Source organism: Trichosurus vulpecula, chromosome 4 (assembly GCF_011100635.1).
Source record: "Trichosurus vulpecula isolate mTriVul1 chromosome 4, mTriVul1.pri, whole genome shotgun sequence".
Taxonomy (NCBI): domain Eukaryota; kingdom Metazoa; phylum Chordata; class Mammalia; order Diprotodontia; family Phalangeridae; genus Trichosurus; species Trichosurus vulpecula.
This window is the reverse complement of record NC_050576.1, coordinates 16,003,555-16,024,402: the sequence shown is the minus strand read 5'-3', so window position 1 is coordinate 16,024,402 and position 20,848 is coordinate 16,003,555. Positions and strand designations below refer to the sequence as shown.

The following is a 20,848-nucleotide window of genomic DNA, read 5'->3' as shown; positions in this document are numbered from 1 at the left end:
CCTATGAGCAAAGACGAGCATTCTTTGTAGAGGGGGGTATGTGTGGTGAGGGCCTATGGGTGGGGAAAACTATTTATGTAACTGTCCAGTTGGCAAGTCCATTTCTTTTGCTCACCTGCTCTTTTCCTTCCCTCCTTTATTATGTGCTCTGGGGGATGGCCACCCTGGTGCACCCCTAGACCACTGCAATGGCTGCTGGTTGGTCTCCCAGACTCAAGTCTCTCTCTACTCCAGTCCATTCTGCATGCCACTGTCAGAGTGATCTTTCTAAAGTGCAGGTCTGATCAGATCACCCTTTCCCCACTCTGAAACTCCAGTGGCTCCCCATTACCTCCAGAAGCATTCTCTGTATTTGGCATTCAAAGCCCTTCCTAACCTGCCCCCAACCCTGCCTTTCTAGTCTTCTTACACTTTACACCTTTACCTTCCCTGTCCCCCCATTTTCTCTTCAGTCTGGTGATCCTGGCCTTGCTACTCCTTGAACAAGAAATTGCCTCTCCTGACTCCAGGCGTTTTCACTGGCCACCATCCTTCTTTCAAGCCCCAACTAAAATGCCACCTTTTACAAGAAGTGTTCCCCATCCCCATGAATTCTAATGTTTTCCTTATGTGGATTATTTCCAATCTGTCTTGTATATATCTTGTCTATACATACCTATTTGCCTGTTGCCTTCCCTGTTAGACTGTGGGCTCCTGGAAAGCAGGGGCTGTCTTCTGCCCTTCTTTATATCCCCTGGGCTTAGCAACTGTGTGCCTGGCACATAGTAGGAACTTAATCAATGTTTACTGACATGATACTGCAACAACCACAGCCTGATGTAATGAAGGCCCGAACTTGGTAGAGGAGGTGGAAACAAGGAACACAGGCAAGTGATAAATCAGTAAGCACTTACAACGTGCCAAGCCGTGTGCTGGGAGGCAGGAACACAATGATAAACACTGAAACCATTCTTCCTCTCACAGACCTTAAGAAAGCAGAACGAAATGCAACAGAGGGATCAAGTGGATATGGACCCAGCAGCAAGAGGCACCCAAGGTGACTGCTCGATGACAGACCTCAGGAAAGCTCAGTGATGTGCTAGCTGAGCAGCTGCCTGAAGCTTGATGCTGCACAAACTGGAGGCCAATTTCCGAAAGGTCCCACCGGCCACGGTTGCTGTCAGGATCAAGGAAGCTCCTACCTACAGGGTAGGCACATCCATGCTAGCTAAGGTCCTCATCTCATCTTCATTAAAGGAACATGAAAGTAACCTAAAGTAGCTAAGAAGACAAATCGACCTGACAGGATTATGGTGAAAGAGGGAAGAGATGATAAATTCCAGAGGAGGTGGGGGCGCACTCAGTCAGGATCCCTAACTTGAAGTAGCACTTAACACCAAATCACTCTGTATTTTTAAGACACATATTTCAGAAAATTCAAAACCAGATCACTTTTTCACTAATCTTCGTATCAGTTTCAGCCTCTATATAGCACTAAATGCAGTACAGTAAAAATCCTTCTCACATTTATGATTTTAAATTTTACAAATATTGGGAGAACATCAAGAATTCTGTGCTGAGACCTGATTGTTGGCGTCCCTCATCATATCTGCCAACAGTAAGTAACCCCAACCTCACCCCGTATCAGAAAAGTCTCAGTTTGGTGGGGTAAGCAGGTCCTTATCATGTGGCTGTCACTACCTTTCCATCTTGAGTTCCCAAGTTTATATGTATTCAGTCATAACCTATGACATTTGTTCAACCCCTACCCTACTCTTCCAGGAATTTATTACCCAGAACTACTTTAGTGTATGTACGAGAAGTGAAAGTCACTACCGTAATGGACATTTGTGTTGATCGGTTTTCCTTTTTGCACCAAAAAATTACTTTATCCAATTGACAAGTGTTTAAACACTGCAATTGTATATCACACATTTCTCCTGGAAAATAAATATCTACTTTTCAGAAAATATCTTTTTTAATATTTATTGTTTTGACCTCTTAAATAAATACCTTGAGGAGGGGGCGGAGCCAAGATGGCAACTGAAAAGCAGGGACTAGCGTGAGCTCCCCACCAAGTCCCTCCAAAAACCTATAAAAAATGGCTCTGAACCAATTCTAGAACTGCAGAACCCACAAAAGAGCAGAGGGAAGCAGGGCTCCAGTCCAGGACAGCCTGGATGGTCTCTGGGTGAGGTCTATCCCGCACGGAGCTGGGAGCGGAGCGGAGCAGAGCCCAGCGTGGGCGGTGCGGACCAACCAGACCAGGAGCCGGGTGGAGCGTGCCCTAGCACCCTGAATCAGTGAGCTGCAGCAGTTACCAGACTTCTCAACCCACAAACACCAAAGACAACAGAGAAGGTTAAGCGGGAAAAGCTGCAGGAGTGGAAGGAGTTCAGGTGGGGCTGCTACAGAACTACAGCTGCATTTGCTTCCAGCCCCAGGCCCACCTGGTGGGAGGAATTAAGTGGTGGATCAGAGCTGGAGTGCACAGCCTGCTGAAGATCTAAGTCCAGTCCGGGTTGGGGGTCTTAGGAAAGGAGGAGTGCTGCTGTGGCAGAGCTGGCACATCCCCCCAAGCTTGGAACATAGAACTCTTTACTCTACAAGCAGTCATACTCCGCTGAAAAACTCAAGGGTCAAGTTAGTTGGTTGGGAATATGGCCAGGCAGCCAAAACACACCCAGATTCAGTCGCAGACTTTGGAATCTTACTTTGGTGACAAAGAACAACAAAACATACAGCCAGAAGAAGTCAATAAAGTCAAAGAGCCTACAACAAAAGCCTCCAAGAAAAACATGAACTGGTCTCAGGCCATGGAAGAGCTCAAAAAGGATTTGGAAAAGCAAGTTAGAGAAGTAGAGGAAAAAGTGGGAAGAGAAATGAGAAGGATGCGAGAAAACCATGAAAAATAAGTCAATGACTTGCTAAAGGAGATCCAAAAAAATGCTGAAAAATACACTGAAGAAAACAACACCTTACAAAATAGACTAACTCAAATGGCAAAAAAGCTCCGAAAAGACAATGAGGAGAAGAATGCCTTGAAAGGCAGAATTAGCCAAATAGAAAAGGAGGTCCAAAAGACCACTGAAGAAAATACTACCTTAAAAATTAGATTGGAGCAAGTGGAAGCTAGTGACTTCATGAGAAATCAAGATATTATAAAACAGAACCAAATGAATGAAAAAATGGAAGACAATGTAAAATATCTCATTGGAAAAACCACTGACCTGGAAAATAGATCCAGGAGAGATAATTTAAAAATTATGGGACTACCTGAAAGCCATGATCAAAAAAAAGAGCCTAGATATCATCTTTCAAGAAATCATCCAGGAGAACTGCCCTGATATTCTAGAGCCACAGGGCAAAATAGAAATTGAAAGAATCCACCGAGGGGCAGCTAGGTGGCACAGTGAGTAGAGCACCAGCCCTGGAGTCAAGAGAACCTGAGTTCAAATCCAGCCTCAGACACTTGACACACTTACTAGCTGTGTGACCTTGGGCAAGTCACTTAATCCTAATTGCCTCACCTCCCCATTTCAAAAGAAAAACCTCATTGAAAGAATCCACCGATTGCCTCCTCAAATAGATCCCAAAAAGAAATCTCCTAGGAATATTGTCACCAAATTCCAGAGCTCCCAGATCAAGGAGAAAATATTGCAAGCAGCCAGAAAGAAACAATTTGAGTATTGTAGAAACACAATCAGAATAACCCAAGATCTAGCAGCCTCTACATTAAGAGATCGAAGGGCTTGGAATACGATATTCCAGAAGTCAATGGAGCTAGGATTAAAACCAAGAATCACCTACCCAGCAAAACTGAGTATCATGCTCCAAGGCAAAATATGGACTTTCAATAAAATAGAGGACTTTCAAGCTTTCTCAGTGAAAAGACCAGAGCTGAATAGAAAATCTGACTTTCGAACACAAGAATCAAGAGAAGCATGAAAAAGTAATCAAGAAAAAGAAATTGCAAGGGACACACTAAAGTTGAACTGTTTTGTTTACATTTCTACGTGGAAAGATGATGAGTATGATTCATGAGACCTCAGTATCATAGTAGCTGAAAGGAATATGCATATATATATATATATATGTTTATGTATATATGTATATGTGAGTGTGTATGTACGTATATATGTATGTGTGTATATATATATATATAGAGAGAGAGAGAGAGAGAGAGAGAGAGAGAGAGAGAGAGAGAGGGCGGGCACAGGGCGAGTTGAAGATGAAGGGAAAATATCTAAAAGAAATAAAATAAAATTTAGGGATAAGAGAGGAATGTATTGAGAGAGGGAGATAGGGAGAGATAGAATGGGGTAAATTATCTCGCATAAAAGCCACAAGAAAAAGCAATTCTGTAGGAAGGGAAGAGAAGTCAGGTGAGGGGGAATGAATGAATCTTGCTCTCATCAGATCTGACTTGAGGAGGGAATACCATACATACTCAACTGGGTAACTTACCCCACAGGAAAAAAGGAGGAAGAAGAAGATAAAAAAAAGGGGGGGATGATGGAGGGGAGGGCAGAAGGGGGTGGAGGTAATCAAAAACAAGCACTTTCAAAAGGGGACAGGGTCAAGGGAGAAAATTCAATAAAGAGGGATGGGTTGGGAAGGAGCAAAACATAGTTAGTCTTTCACAACATGAGTATTGTGGAAGGGTTATACATAATGATACCCATGTGGCCTATGTTGAATTGCTTGACTTCTTAGGGAGGGTGGGTGGAAAGGGAAGAGGGGAGAGAATTTGGAACTCAAAGTTTTAAAAACAGATATTCAAAAACAAAAAAAAAAGTTTTTTGCATGTAACTAGAAAATAAGATACACAGGCAAAGGGGTGTAGAAATTTATCTTGCTCTACAAGAAAGAAAGGGAAAAGGGGATGGGAGGGGAGTGGGGTCACAGAAGGGAGGGCTGACTGGGGAACAGGGCAACCAGAATATATGCTATCTTGGAGTGGGGGGGGAGGGTAGAAATGGGGAGGAAATTTGTGATTCAAACGCTTGTGAAAATCAATGCTGAAAACTAAATATATTAAATAAAAAAAATGTGAAAAAAAATACCTTGAATCTTTGTCCTGTTTGGGTTTGGAAACAAACTATTCTATAATTATATAACAAACTCATTCTATAATTACAAAAGGTTAGAAATGAAAACCAGCTTTTTCTCCTGTTCCACTAAGAATTCTCTTAACAAGAATTTAATGTTTTAGATCTTCATAATGACATGCTTTCTTACCTGTGCTAAGGCCTTTTCCATTCACAATCGGTTCAGTAAGCCCTAGTAACTATTAACCTGGCAGTTGGTGGAGTGTAATGGGTAGAGCACCAGGCCTGAAGTCAGGAAGACTGAGTTCAAACCCAGCCTCAGACTCTTACGAGCAGTTTGACTCTGGACGAGTCACTTAACGTCCATTTGTCTCAGTTTTCTCAATTGCAAAATGGGGATCATGATAACACCTTCCTCGCAGAGTTGTTGTGAGGATCAAATGAAATAATAATTGTAAAAGTGCTTGGCACAGTGCCTGGCACACAGTAGGCATTTAAAAAATGCTTTTGTCCTACTACTTTTTAGCCCTGAAAATGTCTGTTGAGCACTCTAAATTGTAGCTAGCACCCATCTAAAGATGTGCCACTTACAGACCCTCCAGTTCAAAGTGTTCTTATTGGGGCCTGAGCTATGACAGTAGATGGGTGTACTAGGGGACAGAGCACAACACTTGGGGCTGTGAGAGGCCATGAGGAGTTAGGGGACAGCTGCCATACCTAGTGAAGACAGAGTGCCAGCCACTGGGTCCCTTTCAGGAGCAGAACTGGAAGGAAGTGACATATAGATGTGGGCTGGAGGAAGGAGATGATCTGGATGACATCTAAAGGGGCATTGGAGATCACCCAGGCCAACTTTATCTTGAATGATCAGCAAATGGAATCTCTGAGAGTCTGGCCATCTTCCTCTAGCTAACATGCCTGGTGAGAGGCACAGCCAGGCCTGGAAAACACGTCTCCCAACTCCCAAGCCACGTGCCATGCATCAGGAGTCCTAGTTCTTCCCAAGGGACTCCTACATTGCTACAATTATTTTGGGGTAAATTTTAACAGAAGCCTCACAAGCACTCAGCAGCCCGAGATGTTGTACAATTTCAGGGTCTCCAGGTAATCTAGGGCATAATTTCTTCCCTGCTACCAGCTCTCCCATTTTACATGACTCCACAAATGTTAAGAGGTCTGGGGTTATTTTGGAGGTGGGGGAAGGATAGCAAAAAAAGAAAGTGGTGGGAGAGGTGGAGACAAGGTGAGATGAGTTTTAGGCAGTCAAGTTCCAACTACTTCAGCTGCCATTTCTGATGGACCCATCTTCCCCATGACAATTATGGCCAGACATCCTAGTAGCTTCTGCAGTTGTGGGAAACCTTGGTGGTCACACAGGCAACAAGAAATTCAAATGAAGGGATTTCAAGTCAAAAGGCTGGTCCCTCCTAATTCTTGGGAACATGGTGACAGCAGAGGGAACAACTCAAGCCAAAAAGTGGTGGGTAACCAAAATGATAAACTGGATTCAGGATGCTCAGGGAGTGGACATCCAGAAACATCTTGTTATGGATAATAACAGAATTTTGGCCCTAAAAGGGACCTGAAAATTCATTCCATCAACACTAAACTGAATGTGGCCTCGCCTGTGTCAGATGAGAAAGCTGGAGGCAGCCAATAAGCAGGTGATGGGCTGTTGGCATCTCTCCCCTGCTCGGGGCTCTGACCAGGCAGCCCTGGCACCTCCCTCCCCCATCGGGGCTCCCCACAGAGACAAACAGAGACAGAAAAACACCTGTGCAGAAAGCTGATAAATGCATCCCGACCCCGCTGCAGCCCTGGGTTTTCTGCCCTGACCCATTCAATCTCACAGGAATTTCCTTCTGGCCTCTAGAAGCAGTTGGCTATAACTGCCTCCTGAAATAATAGTGAATATTTGTGTTGCTCATTAAGATCCGCAAAGTGCTCAACAATCATTAGGACATTTGATTCTTACAAAAGCCGTGGGAGAGAGGTGCTGTTAGGATTGTTTTCTGAGGTCACTGGGTGGTACCACAGGCAACAGAGCTCAGGATCTAGAGTCAGGAGGACCAGAGTTCAAATCCAGCCTCAGACACGTACTAGCTCGGTGATCCTGTGAAAGTCACTTCACTTCTGCCTCAGTTTCCTCACCTGTAAAATGGAGACAGTAAAAGCATCTATTTCCCAGGGCCATTGTGAGGCTCATGATGAAGTGCTTAGTGCAGAGCCTGGCACACAGCAAGTGCTAGCTCAGTGCCAGGGGTCAGAACCATCATTATTGTTGTTACTGTTACTATCATTTAACGAAAGACCCCTGTGGATACTGTGGCCTTTGTGCTTTAGGTGGGACAGAAAAAATAAACAAGGCTGTTCTATCTTCAGGATGTTTTGTCTGCACTTGCAAACTAACTGTCCTTCCACATCAGTGAAGATCTCCTGACTCCTTCCTTACGACCTTTCATTCACTGTCATGAAAACCTCAGGGCTACTTTGGAGAACAGCCATTTGCAAGGCTCTTATTCTGACTCCATAGTTCTGGTGTTTCTAAGAAAAAGTGAGATGATTTCCACTTCAAGCATTAAGAAATGTTTAGCAAAACAAAACCGGACAGAATGTTTTACAAAGAGGTTCTCTAACCATACTGAAGAGTCACCAGGTATTCCAATGACTGTACTGAAGAGTCACATTCTCTTTTTCCAATGAAACACACTGGTCATGACAATGGGCATTCTGGCCAGCAAGTTCACCACTGTGACCGCACAGAAAGAATGAATTCTAAAACACAGCACTTCTCAGTTCCAATCATTTTGTTCCTACCTCCCAAAGAAGAGCTTTGGGGCAGAAAAGAACTGCATTGAATTTCTGGCTGGACTACGTATCTCCCAAATCCTAACTCAAGAAACAGATGCAGAATTACAGTCACAGCTGCACACTGAACCCAACAAGTTGGCTAATGGTCCACTAAACTGCTAATTAAACTGCTAATGATTTTTTTAGTGCCATTGCAGTATTTTGCCACCTTTGTTTAAATAAAAGAAAAGTATCTCAGAGATTTTAAAAATTTCAAGTTTCTGTTTTGCTAAATACCAGAGAGACATCCAAAGAGGAATTAGACATAAACACATTTCTCTAAAATGACACTGCCATATGGGAAAGAGGGGAAGCTCATTTACTGACCGGGCTTTTGTTTTAATTTACTTTCACGTGAACTGACTTCCCTCTAATCTTACTATCTCCATGAATGTCCCAGGATTAGAGTTTGAAGCAACACCCACTGTTGGTATGAGAGCATAATAAACTGACATATGTCCTGACACGCTAGCACCAAGAATGTACCGACTAGGTTTACAAAAAGGGAATGCGACAACACAATTCTAGTTTATTGTGATAACAGTGGTAAAATTTATTATAGTGTTGCTACCGTATTGTTTAATCAGACCAGTTTAGCTGTCAGAGGTAATTATAACTGACATAAAACCGTTAATGTTTCTGGCTTGCATTTGTATGATAATCTACATAATATGTACGTTAAAGCACTCTCATAATTCCATAGTTATTTATGCTTTTTTGTGTCAGAACATTCACTTCTACAATACATACACTAATTTCTAACACACAGTTACATTTGCCTCCTGAGCAATCAGTAGTTATTAAGAAGACTGATCAATAAATTTTCTTTATTTATAAAAAATTAACATTATAAACACTAACAACCAACATGAGATAAAGACTTATCAAAAATTACAGCTCATTGTAATAAATTATTTCCCTTGCCTAGTAATGAGGCTTTTAAATAAATAAATGGAATTTTAAAAGGTCTAATAATCCACATAATTTTCCCATATATAATTAGAATGCACAATTAGATACTTACATTTTCCTGTAATAAGACATCCAACTTCAGGGATCTTTTAACACTGTAAACAAAATATTTTAAGAGATCTTAAATTTTACAAGCCTCAAGTAACCACATTTTCATAGGCAATTTGCACAAAGTTTTTAAGAGTCAATTTTGCAACTCACTTTCATGTATTTTACAAAACTGGAAAATGATATATATTAGGAAAAGCAACTCTCAAGAGGCAGTTTATTGTACCTTGTTTTGTGTTTTAATACTATATAAGATGGTACACCTTCAGATATGACATCATCTCTATAAATATCTCTATTTAAAAACCACATTTATAGATCTATGGCATGCCATACTAACCACACAAGCATTAATATTACATTATTAGATGCACCCAACTTCAAAACATCCTCTATTTGTTACCTTCCTAGAAAATTAGCCCCAACAAACCCAACACTTCACTAGAATCCCATTCACTTACATACCTTTAGTGTGGGTATTGAAAGTAACTTGTCATTAGTAGGGAAGAGTCAAGGTGAAGAAAAGTTGTTCATCCCATCCTTTGAGCTCTTAACATGATTCAGTACTATCAGACCATGGCTTAACTAGGGAACAGATGCTCCATGTCTTTACAAGTCCCCAACCCATAAGAAACTATTTTTTTTTGTCTTCTTTACTAAACTGAATCAGGCACATGCCCAGCTTTCCATGTACAAAATCTGTTCTGCTGAACTGGATGCCCAGCTGTTCATGAAAATACTCAGAAAGGAAAAGCGGAATATTTATAAGACTTTATTTCGTGCAGCTGTCTTCTAAAGAGCAGTCATCAAAATTTTATTGAATGCAGACTAAATACTCCAAGGAGAAAAAGGTCAACATAAATTAGGTCTAGTTTTCCCAGTGACAAATGCAGCTTTAGAAGTACCTTCTTAGTCCCTGTAAGATAGAAACTAAACTAATTATATAAAAATTAAAGCAGAAAACAAGTCAGAAACATTGTGAAAGTTCATATCTTCATTTCAAACCAAAAAGAAAACTACTAAAAAAATGTATCCTTGTCTAGTGATTGTCTTATCTAGTGTTTTGTTGGCAACCACCAGAAACGAATCCAAGAAAAAGGGGGTTTGGACCAAAACAAATTCCTTAATAATCAACAGAGATGCAAAATTGAAGATATGTCAAACTACATACAAAATTACTGTCATTTTTAGTGTAATGTTATCCTAGCCCACAAAATTATTTTTAAAAAGCATTTAAAGTCATTTAAAATAAACCTTTAAAAAGCATCTTTCAGAAATCTATTTAAAATCAAATGGCCATATACTCTCCATCAAGCATGGAGAAAATAGTGGTATGAACAGCTCAAAATGGGAAATGAAAAAAAAAAAACCAACTATTTACATTTGGTTTAAAATAAGTATTACTCTGCATTGCACAGTCTGTTCTAAAAGTTCATAACTCTTTAAAACATCTTCAATTAAGTTCACTTAATCAGAGTTCTTGATGCCTGCTATATGCAAGACACTATGCTTGGCCAAGAGGATATTAAATGGAAACAAGGTACAGATTCTGGCCTCAAGGAGCTAATACTCTAAAAAGGGAAAAGCAGAATATGATCACTGCAAGGAAGAGTTCCAAAGTCTATGAGGTGAGGGAGGAAGCTACACAGTTACAATGGTCCTGGAATGGTTTGTGAGGAAGGTGACACCCGAGGCGGGTCCTTAAGGAAGAGAAGAATTTTAACAGGCAGAGATGGAAGAGGGAAGGGGGACATCCAGCCTGAAGAAGAAGAGAATAATAGCACAGAAGGTACAGGACAAGGCTGAGGGAAGTGGGTCACACTCTGGAGGAACAAGAAGAAATGCATTTTGGTTTCCCTCACATTTACTAAAGTTGGAGGGTTAGAGAAGGGAGATACCAGAGAAGGTTAAAACAAGATCACAGTCTAGTGATTGTCTTATCTAGTGTTTTGCTTACAGCCAGCTGTCCATGGGGTAAGCTGTAACAGAGATTATTTTTCAGATAGAACTCTATCTCATAAGTTCTGCTTCAGTCTCTTGCAAGCTGAAATAGGGAGATTCTATAAAGTGTTTGTTACAGGAGGTCAGAGAAGGCCAAATAAGGGACAAAGGTCTTCAGATGGACCCTTTGAAGCCTAAATACAAGTTGGTTGGTCAAAGGGAAGGGCTCTAGGAGGACATGGCTACGGGGAGGCACAAAGACAGAAGGCTTGCCATGTGATGAGGCTAGGGAGGTCCCAGTCTTAAAGACATGAAAGAGTCCTCTTAGGAAGTAGTGGGAAATAATGTTGGACAGGTACATGGGTTGGGATTATGAAATTCTTTGAGTTACAGAGGATTTAAAGTTCAAGTTTGTCCATGAACACAAGAGATTACATTAAGAACGCATGCCTCCTGGCCCTTAACATCACTGGTTTTGCCCTTACACAGTACCGGGTATGTAGTAGGCGCTTAATAAGCATTAATTGATTCATATTATCAATAATAATATTCTCTTAGTGTCACATTCTGATTTATTTTGTTTAAAACCTGATTCATTAGATCACAAAAACTAAGTGAGGTTTGATTACTTATCATTGAATGAGATCAGTACTGATAAACTTCAATTAGTTATCTCCAAATAAATAAAACTAATGGTGGTCGTGGTATAAGCTTTCTATGCTTTCTGAATATTTCCAAAACTATACAATTTGGGGGTGTGAATACTGGACAGAGGTTTAGGAAAAGAATATCAATCAAGGCTAATAAGGGTAAAAGCCTGGACCAGTATTCTAAACATGCAAAAACTAAAGGCTCTGTCATGGGACTTCTCAAAACAGGAATTGAACATGGAATAGAATATCAGGGGTGATGGTGGCAAGAAGAAGAAATGTGGTCACGTGGATACAACTTTGGGAGCCTCGATGCCACGCCAAATTCTTCCCTGAAGGTTGGGCAAATCACATAATCTCACTAAGCTTCATAGAGTTGATAATAACACTGGCCTGTAAAGTACTATGAAATCTCTGAATGGAAGATAAAAATATCACTTGGTATCTCTCTGCTTCCATATACTCTCCACTATAATGAAGATGATAATATTGCCAGCCACCAACTGCACAGGCGTGCTCAGAGGACTGCTGAGTGTGCTTGTGAGATGATCAGAAATCCTCTGATGAAAGGCAATGACCAAATTCATATCCCCTGTGACTCCTTGTACATAAATCAAGATATTAAAACTGATTTATTTTCCATCCTATACTGGGGAACGAGTAGAGCAGGTAGGAGGGGGCTCTATCAAGCTGTCTGATGGACAAGCATGTACAAGCATGGCACACATCCAGGTGGGAGGGGGAGGGGGGACATACACCCCCCTCTTCATCCCATGAAAGGTATGATCACTCCCTCAGCATGCAACAAGAGTGCTCTTTTCCAGTTCATGATGGCAAAACCAGAAACAAATATTTACCATTATAAAAAGATGTTTACTGTGTGATGTGGTTTAAAAAATGTGTCCAAAGGTTACCAGAGAAGCATAATTTGTAGAAGACACACTGTGGATGTGGACATGTTTAAAAATATACACTCTAGAGAATAAGAGATTTAAGAGAAATACTAAAAGGGCAAGTAAAATAATTATTATAAAATTGTTTCAGTCTTAAAGTATACTCCCGGTTGTAAACATTAAAAAAAAAATTCCTAACTGGCATCATGACAACTGTCATTTATTCACATCCTTTTCTATTTTTCCCTCTCTTGGCCCCTCCCCACCTTCATCCAGAGAAAAAAACAGTGAGGAGGGATTACACTGGTAATGTGTAACTGAAGTGATCTGCTCCCAGTGCACTCACCACCTCTCTGCCCTCCCCCGACCACATTCCGGGTTCTTACACTTTCTCCTTTGCTTTTAATACTCTATATTCTCTCTCTGACTCTACTCCCCTCTTAAACTGTGTCTCCTTTCCCTAATCTGTTTCCCTGTTAAGTTTAAAGTCTGAATCCACCAAATGCTGTGTGTTCATACATCTGTGTGTTCTATGTGCACATCCTCTTTTGTGGTTCAGACAAGAGCAAACAGTTCACATGATGCCTGGTGCCCTCACCCGTCTCCATTTTTGCATTCTCTTCTTCTCATGAACTCCAGTTAAAATAAATAGTAAGCTCTTTCCTAGTGTAATCCTTTTTCTTTCCTCTCTTAAGACCATCAAAATGGAACAAATCCATCCTCTCTCCATTCATCTTATTTAGTTCCTTCTGTAACCCTTGAAGTCATGAGATTCTCAAAGGCAACTTAGCTCTTCTTCCTCTACTGTATTTGCCTTTCTAGGATTCCCTTGACTCATTTCATTTCAAGGAATCTACTAAGCTCTGGTCTTTTCATCAGAAATGCTTGAAAGCCCCGTATTCCACTAAAGGTCCATTTATTTCCCTGTAGAATTATATCTTGCAAAGTACTTTACTCTAGTTGTCAGATTTTATTTTTGAAATACTGTATTCCCAGATTATGTCTCCTTTGAAGTGGTGGTTGCCAGGTCTTATGTGAAACTGACTGTGGCTCCTTAAGACATGAACCTTTTCTTTCTGGCTGCTTCTGGTATTTTTTCTTTGACCTGTAAACTTTGGCTATGCCATTCCTGGGTACTTTCAAGTCATGGTTTCTTTCAGGAAGTGATTAGTGGATTTTATTTTCACTTAGGTATGTGAGAAATTTTATTATTTTTTGAAACATGGCTTTTCCGGGGTGGGGGGCAGGGAAGATCACAATTCTTATTAGGGAGTCCAAAGATTTGTTTTGGGCTTGTTTTCCATATCAGCTGTTTTTGAAAGTAGATACCCAGGGGCTGGAGCCAAGATGGCAGCTGAAAAGCAGGGACTTGCTTAGGCTCCTTCCTGCCCCCCCCAACCCCCCGCCCAGGTCCCTCCAAACACCTATAAAAATGGCTCTGAAAAAATTCTAGAGCTGCAGAACCCGTGAAATGGCAATGGGAAGCAGGGCTCCAGCCTAGGACAGCCTGGATGGTCACTGGGAAGGGTCTATTGCACGGAACTGGGAGTGGAGCAGAGCACAGCCCAGCGTGGGCTGCTCCAGGAACAACCAGACCAGGAGCCGGGCAGAACAGGCTTAGTGCCCTAAATCAGTGAGCTATGGCAGTTACCAGACTTCTCAACCCACAAATGCCAAAGACAACAGAGAAGGTTAGTGGGAAAAGGTGCTGGGACAGAGTGAAAGGAGTTCATGGTTGGCCACCACCCCAGGGCCGGCAGAGATGGTGCAGCTTTGAGGCAGCTTCCAGAGCTACAGCTGCAGTTGCTTCCAGCTCCAGGCCCACCTGGTGGAATTAACTGGTGGATTAGAGCAGGAGTGCAAAGCCTGCTTTGCCCCGCCTGGATCTGAGCCGCAATCCTGGTTGGCAATTTTGGGGGAGAAGGAGCACTGGTGTGGCAGAGCTTGCTGTGTAGAAGTAGCTCTGAAAATAGCAGCGCTTGGACCCTAAAGCTTGGGACAAAGTACTCTCTACTCTATAAGCAGTCATACCCTGACAAAAAGCTCAACGGTCAAGTAGTTGACTGGGAACATGAACAGGCAGCCAAAACAGTCTCAGATTCAGACTCAGACTTTGGAATCTTTTTTGGGTGACAAAAGACCAAAACATACAGCCAGAAAAAAGTCAACAAAGTCAAAGAGCCTACATCAAAAGCCTCCAAGAAAAACATGAATTGCTCTCAGGCCATGGAAGAGCTCAAAAAGGATTTGGAAAAGCAAGTAAGAGAAGTAGAAGAAAAATTGGGAAGAGAAATGAGAGTGATGCAAGAAAACTATGAAAAAGGAGACCCAAAAAGTACTGAAGAAAATAACACCTTAAAAAGACTAACCCAAATGGCAAAAGAGCTCCAAAAAGCCAATGAGGAGAAGAATGCCTTTAAAAGGCAGAATTAGCCAAATGGAAAAGGAGGTCCAAAAGACCACTGAAGAAAATACTATCTTAAAAATTAGACTGGAGCAAGTGGAAGCTAGTGACTTCATGAGAAATCAAGATATTATTAAACAGAACCAAAGGAATGAAAAAATGGAAGACAATGTGAAATATCTCATTGGAAAAACCACTGACCTGGAAAACAGATCCAGGAGAGATAATTTAAAAACTACTGGACTACCTGAAAGCCATGATCAAAAAAAGAGCCTAGATATCATCTTTCAAGAAATTATCAAGGATTACTGCCCTGATATTGTAGAGTCAGAGGGTAAAATAGAAATTGAAAGAATCCACAGATTGCCTCCTCAAAAAGATCCCAAAAAGAAAACTCCTAGGAATATTGTCACCAAATTCCAGAGCTCTCCAGAGCTCTGGCAAGCAGCCAGAAAGAAACAATTTGAGTACTGTGGAAACACAATCAGAATAACCCAAGATCTAGCAGCTTCTACATTAAGGGATCAAAGGGCTTGGAATATGATATTCCAGAGGTCAAAGGAGCTAGGATTAAAACCAAGAATCACCTACCCAGCAAAACTGAGTATAATGTTCCAAGGCAAAATATGGATTTTCAATAAAATAGAGGACTTTCAAGCTTTCTCAATGAAAAGACCAGAGCTGAATAGAAAATTTGACTTTCAAACACAAGAATCAAGAGAAGCATGAAAAGGTAAACAAGAAAGAGATATCACAAGGGACTTACTAAAGTTGAACTGTTTTGTTTACATTCCTACATGGAAAGATGATGTGTGTAATTCATGAGACCTTTCTCAGTATTAGGGTAGTTGAAGGGAATATACATATGTATATAGACAGAGGGCACAGGGTAAGTTGAATATGAAGGGATGATATCTAAAAAATATAATCAAATTAAGGGACGAGATAGGAATATATTAAGAGAGGGAGAAAGGGAGAGGTAGAATGGGGTAAACTATCTCACATAAAAGTGGCAAGACAAAACAGTTCTATTGGAAGGGAAGAGGGGGCAGGTGAGGGGGAATGAGTGAATCTTGCTCTCATAGGATCTGACTTGAGGAGGGAATAACATACACACTCAATTGGGTATTTTACCCCACAAGAAAGAAGGAGAAAGGGGATAAAAAAGTGGGGTTGATAGAAGGGAGGGCAGATAGGGGGAGGAGGTAATAAAAAGCAAACACTTTCGAAAAGGGACAGGGTCAAGGGAGAAAAATGAATAAATGGGGACTGGATAGGAGGGAGCAAAATATAGTTAGTCTTTTACAACTTAAGTATTACGGAAGGATTTTGCATAATGATACACCCGTGGCCTATGTTGAATTGCTTGCCTTCTAAGGGAGGGTGGGTGGTTAGGGAAGAGGGGAGAGAATTTGGAACTCAAAGTTTTAAAAGCAGATGTTCAAAAAAAAAAAAAAGAAAGTAGATACCTGACATTTTCTCCAATTTTTTGAATATCTGAATTTTTTTCCGACATTTCTTATTGTCTCTTTAGGTTGCTGAGTTCTGTTTGAGATATTCTGACATCCAGGGTATGGGCTCCCATTTTCTGTCCTAAACTGTTGATTCTCCTCCAGAGGACTCATGTCATTTTAATTCTTTTCTTCACTTATTCCAGGTGTTCCTATAGACCTTGTTCCCAAATTTATTTTTCCTTTGAGGCTCCGTTTGTAGCTATGGAGTTATTTTTTCTGGGATTTACTCTTAAGTGACTCTTGATCCATTTTTCTTCATAAAATGCTTAGCAGTTTATTTTATCTACTCTTACCTCTCATTTCTTTTCCTGGTTTGGGACTCTGTGCCAGATCAAGTCTCTGGGTCATTCCACCCACTCTTGAATGGGTTGATGCCGACCTCACTTTCCTGAACTCCTATCACAGCTGGCCTCCAATCCCCTTGCGTTTCTGGGCTCAGAGAACTGGCAAGTTTCAATGTTTCTAACAGAGCTTTGCAGTTGAGTGTCCCCAGTCAGGGTAATGCCATAATCTTCCATCCCTGTTGGGGTTTATCCTCATCTCGGCTTTACCATTTTTGTCCCTCTCTCTCACTCCTTGATTTTTCCCAATCAGGGTACTTCTGGGGTCTTCTGTCCTAACTGGGGCTCCCCTAATCAGGGGTTTCTCCCATTTTTCTGGTGCATTAGGTCAGCTTAAGCAGCAGTGTCAAACACATGGCCTGCAACATTCCTGAATGCTGCCCAAACCAGATTCATGGAATCTTTAACAAATATTTATTTGTTAAATATGTGTATTGGTAGGCAAAATGGACTCTTAGCACTTAGTTCAACAAGTGCCCTTGAAGAGTTTGGCTTTTGTTTCCTTTGAGTAATTCAATGTATTTCATTGAGTCTTACTAAGTACTAAGCCCCAGGCTCTAACCCCTATTAGGTGTTAACCTAACCTATGTGGATGTGAACCTCCCAGGGTCCTAAGGGGAGGCGCTAACTCAAGAGCCAATCATAACAGCCTAAGTTCTGTTCATTCAGATGACGTTTGATGACGTCTGAAGCCCTATGAGAAGAGAAGACAGAGCCATTTGCGCAGGGCTCTCACTAGTTAAGCAGATCAAAAGAACCTGTGCTTTTGCAGCGTGCTGGTAGCGTTCTTGTTGTTGGGCTTGGGTGGGTCTTACACCCCCCACAACAGCTGCTAGCTGGATTGTTGAAACAATATGTAACATTTAACAAAATAAATAAAAATATAATTAAATGTGGATAATGCTAATATATGGTTTTCTAAGCCAATACACACCCATGAGGATCCTTAAGTATGTTTAGTGGCCCCATATCTAACTGAGTTTGACACCACTGAGCTTGAGTATGTTAGATTCTCAAACTCAACACGTCCAAAACAGATCTTACTATCTTTTCCCCCAAACCCATCAATTATTATTGAGGCTACCACCATCCCTCCAGTCACACAGATCACCTTATACCACTCACTGTCACATCCAATCAAACGCCAGATCTTATTGTTTCTATCTTCACAATGCCTCTCTCATAGGTCTTCTCTCACTCACACAGTCACCACCCTAGCTTGGGCCTTCATCACTTTTCACCGTAACTATTATAATAGCCTCCTTTTTGGTGTCCTTTTCTCAAGCACCTTCCTTTCCCATCCATCCATTACCAAAACCTCATTTGGAACAGGTGGAGGGCACCCCACACACACACACACACCCCTTCTCTTTGCCCCTCCCACTCTGGCTACTTACAGCCTTTTAGATCAGCAGGCCAAAAAGAGGAACGTAGCTATTCAAACTAACTGGACTGAGGTGGGACTCATCAACTCTAAACCTTTTGGTGAAAGTGAGGACTACCACGCCTTACTAATCCCTGCCAATACGCCCTCCAGACTCCCACCTTGGGATCAAACCAGCTGATACAACTCATACAGTTATGGACATGGCCATCCACCCTGCAGCTAAAATCTCTTTTATGTGTCCATCCAATTAAAATAGTAGTCCTTTAAGATCAGGGACCCTCTTGAATTTTCTATATATATCCTCATTGCTAAGCACAGTGCTTGGCTCATACTAAGTGCTTAATAAATGTTCTTCCCACCCATCCAACCATCCCATCATCCACAAAGCTGCCAAAATGATTTTCCTGAAGCACAGGCCAGATTATGCCAGGGCTCTATTCCACGAACTCTGATAGCTCCCCATGTGAGCTGTAGGATCAAATGGAAACTCCTCTGTTTGCCATCTACAGCTTTTCAAAGCCTGGCCTCTTCCTCCTGCTCCACTTGCAGTTCCTGCTCATGATGCTCCCTTTACCCATCTCCATGCCTCAGCAGAGTCTCCCAAGCCCACTTTACACCTGCCCCTTGGAAGCCTGGTTTCCTTCAAGGCAGATAAAGCACTGCCCTTCTCATGAAGGTCTGACTGGTCCCCTTGGCTGCCAATGCTCCTATGGCCAAAACTACCTTTTTTTCCTCTTTGAGATTCTGCACATACTCCTGCATCTATATTGTCTTCCCAATTAGAAGTAACCTCCTTGAGGGCAGGGATTGATCCACTTTAGTCTCTTATCTCTAGCACTTAATACTGTACTTCATACATACTAAGTGCTTAATAAATAATTAGATTATTTGGACTTTCTAGGTAAGTATACACTTTAAAATCCTGTCCCTTATATCATTCTAGGAAGTTTAGTCATGAATTTTAAAAAGACCTCATGAGGTGTCTCCTCTTAAAAAGGTCTACAACTCTAACAAGTAAAATGCTCTTATGGCCTACTTGACTTGGTGGAAGCTGCAAAGAAATGAGAACCATCCAAAAGGGGAATTAGCTGCCTTCTAAGAGGTTCCCCTAGAAGAGGCTAGAAGACCAACTGTCAAGTATGTTTTAGTAGGAACTCCTTTCAGGTACAGGCTGGATTGGATAGGCACTTAAAATCAACAGCTTCTATTATTTTGGTGAAGTGAAAAATACCACATTATTGGCAGGATACTTTGAGACCCACCCTATATCATCATTCTCAAGAAACATGCAGTCCTTTATAAACTAGCTAATGACAAGCCCTAACGCCCTCTCCTGGAATTCTAACTATCCTTACCCACCTACCTCTTGTCTTAGTCCCTCCACAAACATTTCCCTGACAATATCCATCCACTATTTTTCAGTCTGGAGCACCCCCAGGTCCCTAACTAGTGATGAATATAAATGACTGAGGGGAATGTCTGATTTGCCCAGGTAGAGGTTTTGTTGTTGTTCAGTCTTTTTTTCAGTTGTGCCTGACTCTGCAATGCCACTTGGGATTTTCTTGGCAGAGATGTTGGAGTGGTTTGTCATCTCCTCCAGCTCATCTAACAGACAGGAAACTGAGGCAGAGGTTAAATGACATGCCCAGGGTCACACAGCTAGTAAGTGTTTGAGGCTAGACTTGAACTCAGGAAAAGGAGTCTCTGACTCCAGACCTGGCGCTCTCTGCTCTATGGCGCCACCTAGCAGCCCAGTCATAGCATCAGATCCGTGAGAGCAGATACTTTGTAGCTTCCACAGCTTCTCCGAGCCACCTTTCAAAGAGGAAGTGCTTGATAGATATTTTGTTACTTGATGGGAGATACAGAAGGCCTGGACTTCGGAGCAAGAGTGGATTTCTTCCGATCCATGATCTATTCTTCCCTCATCATCCATGGTCAACAAGAGTTAACAGTTTCCAAGACGGCTGGTCAGCACTCCAGGCCTCATGCTAGGGCAGAACCTAGAATGGCCTTGGCCTCACAGGCTGGCCTAGAGTGCCAAACCCTAGGGAAGAGCTGCAGGGCAATTGCTGCTGGTGGGACCTCTGGGGGGAAGAGGGTACCCCAGAGAAAAGTGGGGGAAGAAGTAAAGAGCAAGCTGCCAAGTCAGCCACCCAGAGATGAAGCAGGGAAATGGAAATCCAAGGTTAAAAAAAACCCCAAGAAACAAAGAAAAACACCGCAAAGATAGGAGCAAAAGCATGGGGGCGGAGTGTGGGTGATGTAAAGGAACAGCTTGGATAATGGAAATACCACATTCTAGCCCAGTATGACCTAAGTCCAAAAAGCTTGGCTGAAATAGCATCACGATGAGCAAAATGCACCACACAGATCCCAAGGATGTCAGAAAATTCCCAGCATGACAGGAGGCAGCATCCTTACTCAATGAATCAATCAAGCACTAATCCAATCAACTCAGTCCAAATCTAATTAAGGATGGGCTGCCTCTGTTTGTTTCTAAATATACTTAGACCACATTTGTTTCCAAAATCACTACACTTTACAGATTTGGGAGTTCTTCCCTAACCCAGACCCAGAACCGAAAGCAGAAATAAGATAGGAACAGTCTCATGAAAGGTTAGGATAAGAGCTCGACTACAATAATTCATCTGTATTATACATTCGCTACCAAGTTATACCTCAACCAGTAGGGTTCGATTTAAATGTAAGAATTTGTGAATGGGAATAGTGTGAAATAGGGTTGAAATGTTGGGCAGGGGCTGGATCGTGGGGGTTTTTATTTTATCCTCTAAGCAGTGGAGAACTCCTGAAGGTT

At 41.7% G+C, this 20,848-nt stretch overlaps 1 protein-coding gene across 1 annotated transcript in view; it reads right to left on the bottom strand.

The window, feature by feature from the left end:
• LOC118848828 (integrin subunit beta 3 binding protein) overlaps positions 1 to 20,848 on the bottom strand; it is a 57,692-nt gene that overhangs the window by 36,521 nt on the left and 323 nt on the right. Inside the window, exon 2 of the mRNA XM_036757855.1 lies at positions 8,905 to 8,947. The gene's annotated coding sequence lies outside the window, so the exon portion shown is untranslated. The remainder of the gene's footprint in view (positions 1 to 8,904; positions 8,948 to 20,848) is intronic.